This window comes from Felis catus, chromosome A1 (assembly GCF_018350175.1).
Source record: "Felis catus isolate Fca126 chromosome A1, F.catus_Fca126_mat1.0, whole genome shotgun sequence".
In the NCBI taxonomy this organism is placed as follows: domain Eukaryota; kingdom Metazoa; phylum Chordata; class Mammalia; order Carnivora; family Felidae; genus Felis; species Felis catus.
In genome coordinates, this window is record NC_058368.1 from 235,857,832 (window position 1) to 235,870,535 (window position 12,704).

The window sequence follows — 12,704 nt, forward strand, 5'->3', positions numbered from 1 at the left end:
TTGTAATAGTAGACAGAAAATATGTTTCAGTGAAAAAAAGTAAACATTATATCAATTGGAATCACCAATATGAAGTTGAAACATTGGCAGGGCAAGTGATGAAAATTTAAAATATACTGGGAAAAAATATACGGGGAGTTCCAGAGAGAGAAAGGTTAAAAAAAATAACAAATGGGGAAATAAGAATAATACAAAATGCTTGATTTGAAAAAAAGAAATTTTTGTTCTCTGATTAAGAAGTCATTCTGATTACAGTGAAACACAAATGAATAACTACGATGCTTCTGATACCCTAGAGAGATTCCTAGACTGCAGTGAGAAGGATAAAATGTCAATGTTTTTCTTATTCTTATTTCGAAGCAAAAATTTATTTTCAAAATAAAGATGATCCAAATATTGTACACATTTCATGTGCTATAGTGGAAGCTGGAAATGTTTGAAATGTATGCAGCTTTTGTGAGAAAATGAAATGTTTTTCAGCAATATTTTAGTAAGTGGTGCCATCGTCTAGTCTTCGGATGAGAAGCATGAGAATTTTGACATTTTAAGATATGCAAAAGTTCAGAAAGTGGTATGTTCATGTTCTCTATCTGAATCATTTTTTTTTTTCCATGAAGCAGTCTATCGAAGCGCATTGAACCACGAGAAAAATGAAGACAGGGCAAGATTGCATGGGAAGGATACAATAATAAGGAAACATTTACAATGTACGAAATAAAATCTTAATAATGAAAATACAACTGGGAATTGTAATTTCAGTGATGAGTAAAGGTTCCTAAAAATAAAGAATAAATTCCCAGAACTCTAAATTCTCAACTATCAGAAATCCAAAGGTGGCTTATTTGTGACTCTGGAAAAAGAGTTAATACAGACATTCTCCAGGTTTAATCTCAGGATAAAGAATAAGCAGATGGCAGAAACAGCTCAATGTCAGGGCACAGTTATTATTTTTATACTTCATGAAGGAAATATCAGTTGTATGATTTATCTTATAGAAGCACAGTATTTACTATCAGAGGAGAAAATCATAATTGGATTTCCAATCAGTGTATGGGGAAGGAAAAGAGGGAATGAAAGAGAACCTAAATATGCCAGAAAGAAAGGGAAAAGGAAATTGGAGAAAAATTTAAGGAGAAAGAAGGAATATATACAAAGTAGGTGTTAGAAATTAAACTAAGTAAACAATAAACAATCAAGTAATATATCTTTATACAATTATACTGATTTTCACTTTGTATTTTAAAAATCCAGCTAAATTAGCAAAAATAATCAGACCTCTAACCCATAAAAGGAAGAAGAGAAGAAATAAAAACAACTTGTAACAAGTTGACAAAAAAATGTCAAATAGAAGAAAATATAGTGACGGTATTAATAACAAGTCACATTTCAAGCCAAGTTCTTTGAATGAGAAAAATGGTTATACAACTATAATACATGTTATGTATTAGGTGCATAATACATGCATAAAGGATTATTAATATATAATTATGAGGATTATTAATGCACAATCATTTATGTACTACCCCTATCACACACATAAAGACAATTACAAGTAAAGCAAATATGAATTAATGAAAATAAAATTATACATGAAGAACTTAATAGATAGATCCAATAACCAAAAATCAAAACTTATACATATTTAATTTAATAATGATGATATTAATTATATATATGCATATAATTATATAGACATAATTTAACAAATATAAGAACGTATAAAAACTTAATAAACATTTTTTAACACAAAATATGTAACTAAACTAATAATTCATTGATGAATGGAAAATATACCAGACTCAATCAGGACAGATTATTGTACTTGGAGACGGTATAATAGAACATGTTCAAAATGAATCATAGAGATAAAAATGAACTTAAAATATAGAGAATATAAGGGGTGTCTGGGTGGCTCAGTCTGTTAAGCATCTCACTTTGGCTCAGGTCATGATCTCATGGTCCGTGAGTTCGAGCCCCACGTCGGGCTCTGTGCTGACAGCTCAGAGCCTGGAGTCTGCTTCAGATTCTGTGTCTCCCTCTCTCTCTGCCCCTCCCCCACTCATGCTCTGTCTGTCTCTCTCAAAAATAAACATTAAAAATAAAAAAAAATAAAAAAGGAAAATGTACAGAACATAAAAGAAATGTAGGAATGAACAACAAGCCCGGCAAACATGTAGTCAGGTTCTCAGAATGAGAGAAGAAAGTGAATGGAAAACAGGAAGCATTTGAAAACAAAGATACTTAATGTATCAAGTTGTTAAATCACTATGTTGTACATATGAAACTAATGTAACACTGTGTGTCCACTCTATTCAAATTAAAAAAAAAAAAAAGAAAGAACACAAAGATACCTAAAACGTTTGGAAGTTGTCTTGCAAATGTCAACCCAGGGGGTCAAGCTCAGGGAACCAACCCCAGCTGAGTGAGTAGAAAGGAAGTCTCATCGAGGCATGTACAACTGAAACACAAGACTCGCAGCTAAAGAGGTAACTTGAAAGCAGGGAGAAGAAATATGACACATGTCCTTCAACAGCACAGCCATGAGACTGACAGCTGATGCGTGAACACAAGTAATGGAACCCGGCAAAGAACAGCATCACAACTTAAGCATATGGAAGAAAAAGAAACAGACCGCTGCCAACCTAGGATTCTATGCCCAGTAGATTCTCTGCAAAATGGAAAGTGTGATGGAAATGTGTCAGACAAATCTGCTGGCACACCCACACTGCCGGACACTCTAAAGCAAGGTGTTCAGACTGAATGCAAATGACCCCAGCTCGAAGGGCAGAGGTGGCATGGGTATCACCAGGAAGCACAGGAATCACTGGCCCAACTGGTGTGAAAAGTACATTGACAGGGATGGCCTGGCAGGACTGGAGAAGTAGAGCATGGTATTCTTAAGCTTAGAGACATTGCTTCTCCCTGCAGTGCAATTCCTTAGTTTCTCATTAAATCCAAGGACATTTTGGGGTACCTGGGTGGCTCAGTTGGCTAAGCATCCGACATTTGGTTTTGGCTCAGGTCATGATCACACAGTTCATGGATTCAAGCCCCTCATTGGGTTCCATGCTGGCAGTGCAGAGCCTGCTTGGGGATTCATTCTCTCTCTCTCTCTCTCTCTCTCTCTCTCTCTCTCTCAATAAATAAGTAAACTGAAAAACAAGGACATTTTATAAGTTAACTGTTCTTTAAAAACCTCCAGATAATAAAATGACAAGAATGACAAACGTTAAAAATAATTCAGAAGTGCAAATTAAAGTATTGATTGGAGACAATTATTATGAATTGTTGATGAAATGCTTAGGTGAACGGATGATGGTAACTTGGTGTTCTGGACTGGAATTCACATGCTGGAGCCCTAGCTTCCAGTGTGGCTGTACCTGGAGCTAGGTCCTTCAAGGTAGTCACTGAGGTCAAGTGAGGTCACAAAGAAGGGGCCCTGATCTGATGGGATCATTGTCATTATAAGAAGAGACATCAGCCAGGAGTTTGGTCCTGGACTTCTAATCTCCAGAACTGTGATAAGGTAAATTTCTGACATAGGCCACCCAGTCTGTAGGGTCTGTGGTATTTAGTTATGGCTGCCTGAGCCGACAAGGACACCGGGCATTTGTGTGATGTCCCCTCTCAAATGGAAAGTGTACAATGGAGGGATGAGGCTGTCACCACCCTAATTTGGTGGTTAACATGAATAGTATGTGTCTCTTGTTGGGATTCAACATCAAGAATTTAATACCACCACTGTTTTGTCCTATAAAAGCAATAATTAACTCTAAGCATGTAGATTTAGTTTTCAGTTTATGAAAATATCAGGATGAAAAACAAATTAATTGAGCCCAGAAGGAAGCAGAAACAAATTAAAATAGTGGCTGTTTCTATAGAACATTGGCCTAAGTTTCTTTAACAATCAGTATTCTATAGGTATAAAGACTAATGGGAAATAACACTGTAAAACATGTCCTAGATTCTGACAAATTAGATGGAAATAGCGTCTTTAAACTCAATTAGAAAAAGTTAAATATAATCTGGGTTTTAAAAGCTAAAAGACTATCCTTGAAAAAATATACCAAGAATTTCACAAGAGTATGCACTGTGAGCTGTAAGACCCCATTTTGATTTAAATACCAATGTGTGTGTGTGTGTGTGTGTGTGTGTGTGTGTGTGTGCGTGTGTGTGTGTGCACCTGTGTACAGAGTCCTATATGGAAGAAGGTCTGAAAGGTTAGTGGCGATCTCTGGATAGTGAGGGGATGACTTTATAATATGTTTAACTTTTGCTTGTCTGTACTCTGTAGCTTTCTATGATTCACGTATACAACTGCTGTAATAAAAAATGTTTCTTAGAAAATCAACTCCTTTCAAGGAACATATTCTATCACTAGCTGACAATTATGGACCTCCTTCTCAGCATTGTGAAACATCTCACTCTGGGCCGATGACCTTTCCTGATTTGTATTTAAGAACACTGGTGCCACCAGACTGACTTCGCTTGCTATTTCGCCACCAAACGTAACAGCCAACCTGCATCTAGGAGTCGCGTTACCTTCCAACCTTCCGCGATGGATGAATGATCTCTGTGCCTGTCAAAGGCCAATCCCTCCAGTGGCTCCTTGCTGCCCTTAGAATTAAGTCCGAACCCCTCACCTTGGCTTCCGTATCTTACCGGCTCCCACCTGCCCCTTTCATATCTTTTTGTATAACTGTTGCTCACGAGGGCCTCGAGTCGCAGTCCATCTTTTTTGCTCTTCCCTTTGTGTTTGCTATGACTCCAACTGGAAAACTCTAACACACACAAGGTCCTTGCAGGGTTGTGTCCTTGTAAGGTCATGTAGGACATAGCTCAAATGTCACTATCTCAGGGAGACCTTCTCTAACATCCCAACGTAAGGACCTGCCCCTGGGGTTTTCTCTCATACTATGTTTTCTCCCTTCGTTTCTTACCACCCTCCTTCCTCGTTTCCTCCTCCTGTCCCTTCTTTTTCTACTTCTCTTTGTTCTTAACCTCCACAGCAGTTATCAATATGAGAAATAGTTTATTATTTATTCCTTTATTGTCTTTTCTCTCCTTTCTAATCTAAGCCCCATGACTGTTCTATTCATTGACATGTCGTCCTTGCCAAGAACATTGCCTGCCTAATACCTAGTAGCCACTCACTGAGATTCAGTGAATAAGTGGATGCAGGCTGTCCTGAATCCCATGACCCCAACCTCCTGGTATTCCGGCCTCTGTGTAATTCCCTTCCCTTGAGGACGGCAGAGCCTGGGAACTACCTCTCACTAACAGAATGTGGCAAAGGTAACGAGATACGCATGACTATGTGCACATAATGACCTGACAGGGTCACCCAGTATTCTGGTGCCACCTTGCTTGAGTGTGGCTGTCTCTCTCCCTTGCTGTCTGTGAAGGAGGAAGCTGCCACAGGGGAGGCACCTGGCAAGGAACTGGGGTTGGCCGAGAGCACAGGCTGACCTCCAGACAACAAACAGCCTGAAGCCCTCAGGGCTACAGCTGCCAAGAGACCAAATTCTACATTAACCGAAGGGAGCTTCGCTGTGGCTTCCTCCCCAGTAGGGCCTTTGATTAGGTCTGAGACTTGGGTTATACCTGGACTGCAGCTTCCTGAGACCCCGGACAGGACACCCAGCTAATCTGTGCCCAGACTTGCGATCCACAGGAACTAGAAGCTAAGAAGCATGTTTCTTTAAGCCACTGCGGGTGTGGCATTAATGTTACCCAGCAAGAGGTGACTAACACACTGACTCACTGGAGAAGTTTCGGAGACGTCTGTAGCAGCCTCTGGAGGCCATGTGTGGCTGTTACTGGCTCCTGGTGCCACCTGTTTTCTAGCTTAATCCTGTAGACCCTCCAGACAAGGGGGGCTTGCTTTACGGAGTGCCAACATAGCCCAGATCGTTTCATAGGAACTTAGTGTGATGGGTATGGATGATGGAAGGGAGATTTTGATGTCTGTCTCCATAATTGCTCTCCAAAAAGACTACATCCCAATTGTTGTGTGAGGAAGGGCATTTCACGTATGTTCCTCAGACAGGAAAACCATCTTTTGAGCTCCTTTATCTATTTTTTTGAAAACAACAACAACAACAACAACAACGACAACTCTGGTTATTACAATGTCATTTACTTACTTTCTCTTTATCTTTGAAAACGTAAATTAAAAAACACAGACGCAAAGTGCATTTTTAAAACTGAATTCTGTCTTGCAACGTTTCTGACAGAAACAGAATGTACGCTGACCCTGTTCGTGGACTCTGCTATGTTTCCCTGACTCCGAAAGTGATGGGAAGCCCTCTTAGAAGTGCTTTTATCCGTCTCGTCCTTTGAACCCAGGGTCTGCGTTTGGTACGCGTTCTAGCCCGTGTCTCAGAACGTACACGGTGCTTTTGGACCCGGGGTTGTGGCTGACGGGGTGTGTGGAGGTTGCCTGGTGGTGGAATCTCAGGCTTTGCCACCTGATCGTCTCCCAAGTACAAGAGCAAGTGGAGTGTGCAGCTGCTACAGCCACTTCTAGTCTAGTCTCCGTTCCGGCACTTTCCAGAAGACGAAAGCAGGGAGAAGGTAAGGGATTAGAACCGCGCTGCTCAGCCAATAATAACAACTTAAGCACAGAATCAGATGTGAGAGTGTCTTGGAAAGCTTGAAGGAAAACAGCCCCTTCATAGAAATCAAATTGACAGCTACATTTTCTACCTTTGATCTCAAGTAGGTGGTTTAACCTCCTGGTAATAAGAACATTTTTTTTTAAGCAAAGGATTTTTTTTTTGCATCTTCCTATTTTTGCTTAATCACTCCTCATTTCAAGAGCCTTATGTTCAGACACTCTGTCTTATTTATTTTTGTGCACTGCTCAGATCCACTTTGTGATGGATAGATAGAGAAGCAGAGTGAGTGCTTAAAAATATAATGGGTACTCAGAAATGGGAAAAAAAGAAGACAAAAAGGAAGGGAAAAGAATAGGAGGGTGAAGGAAGGGAGAGAGGAAGGGACAAAAAGAGAAAAATGTTGTCTATTCCATAATTACAAACAATTCTCTGGATTGTTCTTAATACTTATCAAATCGCAACTACTCCTTCTTATTAAATGATATCTTTTAACACGTTTAACGACCAGAGAGACTCTTCACAATAAAGCATTTCAAAATGTATGAAGAAATGCCAATTTAGTGAAGTGAATGATTACTAAAATAAAAACATAAACATAGGCAAGTAGTAAGCAGTTACTTTTTTCTTTTCGCAAACATTGTAGAGTAGAAGGGCTTTTAAAAATACCTACGTTAATGTTGATGGACAAAATAAAACTTGTGAATACTCATTTTATCATTATCAGGATTAGGTGCTTATGTTTAGTAATTCTTAAGTCCGTTTAGTGTATTATTATATAATACTATTATTAATTACTATTGAGTTATTTTTATCTCATTTTTATTAAATCACTCTCTCATTTTGGCCCAGGGATTAGGACAATGTAGGATATATTTTGATTTGCTCCAAAACACACAGAAATCCGTAATAGGGAAGGGTTCTCTGAGACCCGAAAGGCACGGCATTTGAGGATGTGGAAATACTTAGTAAATTTAGACAGGATCTATCAGTAGGCCCGGCAATCAAGATGCCTCCCGCAGAATCAGGCATTTCAGGGTTTGAGAAGCCGGCACCACCATGAAATTGGTTAATAGCACTACCTGATAAGCTGAGTATAAAAACGTCCGTGTAATATATAATGGGGTCTTTTTTTCTCTTCCGTTGGTATATATTTGAAAACCTTTAAAAATACTCTAGAAAAAAAAAAGGATGTTACATTCTTCACCATTTGCTTTAAAAAGGATTTTCCACTCGTTCGTCTCTAGAAGGTCATCTTTGAGATGTACAAGCCAGCCCTTCATTAGGCCCCCTCTTGCATTCATATTTAACTTTCTTTCATTCGGTGGCCTTTATTAGCTGAGCTCCTGCGGCTTGTAGCACACTTTCAACAGCAACACTGGGAGGATGTAAATGCAGAATAATGTATCAGGACTCAAATTTGCATGGTCAAATGTCAAAAAAATTAGGCCTTCCCCAGAACCATGTCAAGAGAAATAACATAAGTGGGCAAACCCAACAGCAGGCACGCCATTATCATTTAGCACAAGCTGTCATCCCTGCCAGTGCATAGAAGCTGTGGTCATTAGCTGGAACTCTGCCGGGGGACGTTGCAATTCTTCCTTTCCCTTTTTTTTTTTAAAAAAAAAGATTTTATTTTTTTCCCATCATCTGACAGTATTTCACAGAACACCGCAATGCGATGTTGCCTCCCTGACAGGAAAGTCAAGAGATGGGGAGGGGGGGGTGGTGCCTCTGGAGCAGGGGAGCGTAGGGGCGAGGGACCCAGGCTCGTCCACTGTCAGCTGGAGGGTGAGGGAGCGGCATTACCTATTGGATAAATACTCATTAAGAGTAATCACTTTATTTCAGCTCTGTAATGACATTAACAAGCTTGGAATACAGGGAATTACATGAGTCAGAACAAATAATTGAATATTCTGCTGCAGAGGGAACAGAGCCCGCGTCTGCCTTCATGTCAGGCCGGTTCTGAAGCTAGCGCAAGCATGCAATTAGATAATAAGCTTAAACAGCATTAAATTGGCGCCGCTCCTGCCGCCACGGAGAAAAAGGAAGTATTAATTGTTCAACTCTCACCTGCTTGTAATTTCATGCCACGCAGATACTAGCAAGGCTGTGCTATTTCTATTTAAACGGACGTACACACAGGACTGAAACAAACCAATAAAAATGGGACGTAAAGAGGGTTTGAGGAAGGATGTAGGAAACGGAAAGAGAGTGAGAGCAGCTGCTGCTGAGGAGCCAGGGGAAGGCGGGGCTGGGCTCTCCTCTGGGGGAAAAATAAGAGAGGGGGGCAACTTTGGCTAGATTTTTAAATGTGATGATATGAGTACGTGTCCTGGGTGTTTCTCTCTCTCTCTCTCTCTTTTTTTTTTTTTTTTGGCGGTATTGTAGCAGCAGTTTTCTCTCAAAGCTGCTCTCAAATCTCCTGAATGTGTGCCCTGCAGAGGGATCCCCGCAGTCCGGTTGGGTATAATTAGCTCGGCTAAGCAGACAGGTGTGGATGATAAAATAGCTATAGATACAGATGTGGGTACAAATGCGGATACAGACATGGGGACACACAGGGATACAGATGGAGACACAGGTATCCATACACATACAGGAACAGGTGGAGGCACAGACACAGGTACACATAGGGATGCGGATACGGACGTAGGTGGATTCAAATGCAGCTATAGACTTGGGCGTATACACAGGTACAGGTGCAATTAATGTGGGTACGTCATTCATCACAGACAACGTTGTATGCAAGCAAAGCTTTCAAACACAACATATGCTTCTGTGTTGTGGCAGACAGGGGAAGATTTTGGAAAGCTGGTAAAGAGCACGAGTCCCTCTCTTCACTCGTTTAATTTATTAGCAAGTCAGAGCCCGGCAGGAAGAGACAGTTGCATTTTTGACACCCCATCCCAGTGCCACACAGAGGGATCGTTTGGTGTCCTCGACGGTCGGAAGCGTGAGTCAACCCGATGGGATGCAGCGAATCACACGAGCTGTTGGAGAAAGCCGGGGAGCCACCCCACGTCGCGGCGTGCTCTGGTCTCCACGCACAGAGGACGGTGGCTTCTCTCCCCTGGAGCAGCGCCGAAGTCAGAGCAGCCCGAGACCAGACGTGAGAGCCGGGGTGCTCTAGGGATGGCAATTTGGGAGCCGTCAGTTGAGAGCTGGTTCCGACCATAACTCCAAATCCGTGTGGTTATTCAGACGAGCCAATCAGCACTGGATATTTGATAAGCAAACTCAATAATCATTTATAATCCTGACAGGTTAAGGGTCTCCAAGGCAAACCTTAATGTACACAATGGGTTTGAAAATAAGAGAAAACAAATAAAGAAATCTCTATATTCCTGAGCAAATGTCTTTTCTTTCTCTGGTCCTACAGTCTTCCAATCAGAGATTTGCTTTATCATCCCTGTCCTCTCAGGACACATAAAACCATTTTCGATCTATTTTTCTAAGTAGACCACCATCCAGCTTTTATCTCAGTATATGTCTGTGATTCATGTGGGTGTTTGAAAGTTATTCTTTAATAAAGACAGGGGGGAGAGGGAAACCAGAGCTAACCTGAGGACACTTTAGAATGTGTCAATAAATTTAAGATTGAGAACTGAACTAGAAATTTGAGTGTTTATCACATCTGTCCTATAAAATAACTTGAAATTGTGAGAAGAAAGATGATCCACTAGCCCAATCTTTTGGAAGAATTAACCTCTAGCATATTGCATCGCTCACAGTGGGTACCTAATTTGTCCTAAAAAAAAATATATATATATATATACACATATATACACATGTGTATATATCTATATATGTATATATGTGTGTATATATATAGATATATACACATATGTATATATATGTATATGTATATATATATATATATATATATATATATATATATATATCTAGGCAAAGGACAGTCTTCAAGTAGAGAACTGAAATTAAAATTAGCAGCAGCAGAAATCCTTCCTTCCTTCCTTCCTTCCTTCCTTCCTTCCTTCCTTCCTTCCTTCCTTATTTTTCCTCTCTCTCCCTCCCTTTTTCCTCCTGCTCTCTTTCTCCCTCTCATTATACAATGACTCTAGTTCCAGTCCAGTTACAATGACAGTCACCTACAGGGGACCTTAGCTTACATACAATGTGTACTAATCATATGAAGAACTGTGTTAATTACCGTGTAGTCCAGAGGAATGTGCGTATTTGTTGATTATTTCGTAGGAGACATCTTCAAGTACGTCCATTTCTGTTGGGTCTATAAGGTGCACGGGACAAGGATAAAAACAAAATCAAGAGCTACGTTACAGAAAGAATTATCCAGAATGAATCCGCAGAACGAAGTTTTTTATTTATTCCACCAATCAATATTGATTGATCACCTTCTATGTACCAGGCACTCTGTGGTTGTCATAAAGCACATCAAACTTCCTCGAGGAATTTTATGCCCTCGGAGGAGCCAGGCATGCACAATGATACACATAACATGGTATTCACTCTAACGTTTCTTTTTCAAAGGAATTCTTTGAAAGGAGCATGCTTGTCAAGATGAAATCAAGAGAGACATGACTTTCGGCAGCAAAGTCCTATGGGAGAGGCAGCAGACGAATGCCATGAGGCAATGGGACGAGAAAAATGGAACAAGAGAGAAGCAAAAGGTCAAGTGTCCCCCAAGTGACCCTTGCCCATGACCATCTCACTTAACATCCGGACTCCAGATGTTCCGTAGATTTATTAAACTCCACGTGTACTGGAGAAGTGGAGGCTGGAGCATCCTGCCGTTACTTTTTTATCGGCACACAGCAAATAACAGCATTCTGCATAGACGTAGAAACTTGGGAGAGAAAGGGTGTCTCTGCACTGGGGACTTTCAGGAAGGTGGAGAAGGCTTGTCTGATTCTGCAGAAGAATTGCAGAACCCAGCATGGGGTGATCCTCGTTAAAACTTTTTTTAAGCCCTGAGTCTTGGAAAGAGGTCAACTGGGATTGCTTATTTCATGCAGATAGGGTAGGTTGTGCAAAACCACGGAGACATAAGAGAATGTGTCTTCGTTATGGTGAGGAACTGGGATGGTAACTTTTCCTGAAGATGATGAGAATCCATGATGGGATTAGAGTGAGGCGTGGGGGTGAAGGGCTCGCCTTGGTTTCATTATCATACAGCAGAGATCGCAATGTAGAGAGACCGCAGGAAGTGAGGTCAGGGCAATAACACCACGAAGCAAAGTATTCTAATAGCTTTTGGGGATTTGGCTCTATTCACCAAAAGAAAGCTTTTCAAGCAGAGCTGTGCGCTATCTTTCGACACTTGCCCCATCTTTAAAGGGAATGTTGTCAACGTTTTGCCAATACAAACGATAGACCTGCATTATGGTAGACACCTGAAGCGGTGAGAATTCGGTGTGGCTCTCAGTGACAGAAGACACAAAATAATAGTGATTTTGATAAAAAGATAAGTTTAATTCTTTCACATGAGAAAGGGGTTTGGAGGTGGACATCCCAGAGATCCACGATTTGGGGGAAGTAAGGTGCATTCTGCCTCCTGAGGTTTTGTACTCCTCCTTTAGGCTGAGGCATATTTTCCAGTAGATATCAACAGATTGAACCGAAACTAGATATGTTTAATGAAACCAGGAAGCTCCCAGATAAAATGCAAATCCACGTCAATCTTCTCAAAACACTTAATAAGAACAGTATGATGACAGCACAGTTCAGCAAAGCCTCAGAACGGCCTCATGGTCTATTTTGGATGTTCTCTGTGCTGCCTCCTTGGCCAGATATGGAGCCAGCGCGGGGTTTGGAAGCCAAGCCCCATGGAGCTGGATCTCATCACAAGTCATGATGTAAGCTTTGCTCAAGGAGCAAAGTCATAGCCAACATTTTCAACTGGCACGCTGTGCGTTCTTTAAACATTTATAGTGGGAAGTGAAAAGTAATGCTCTTAACTGAAAATGGGCCAGGGAACGATAGCCATGGTCAGTTCGAGCCTGACAGCGACACATTGGTGTCATGTCAGGGTACCTGGGCTGTGGCTGCTGACTCTGGTCCAATGGACTTATTTCCATCTCTGCGGAATAGAGGTTGCCTCCA

At 40.9% G+C, this 12,704-nt stretch overlaps 1 long non-coding RNA gene across 1 annotated transcript; it reads left to right on the forward strand.

The window, feature by feature from the left end:
* Positions 1–3,461: 3,461 nt before the first annotated feature.
* Positions 3,462–11,375, forward strand: LOC109493152. The gene is made up of 3 exons (XR_002744862.2): positions 3,462–3,526; positions 6,237–6,576; positions 11,133–11,375. It is a non-coding gene; the product is annotated as an uncharacterized LOC109493152 (long non-coding RNA).
* The last annotated feature ends 1,329 nt before the right edge of the window (positions 11,376–12,704 follow it).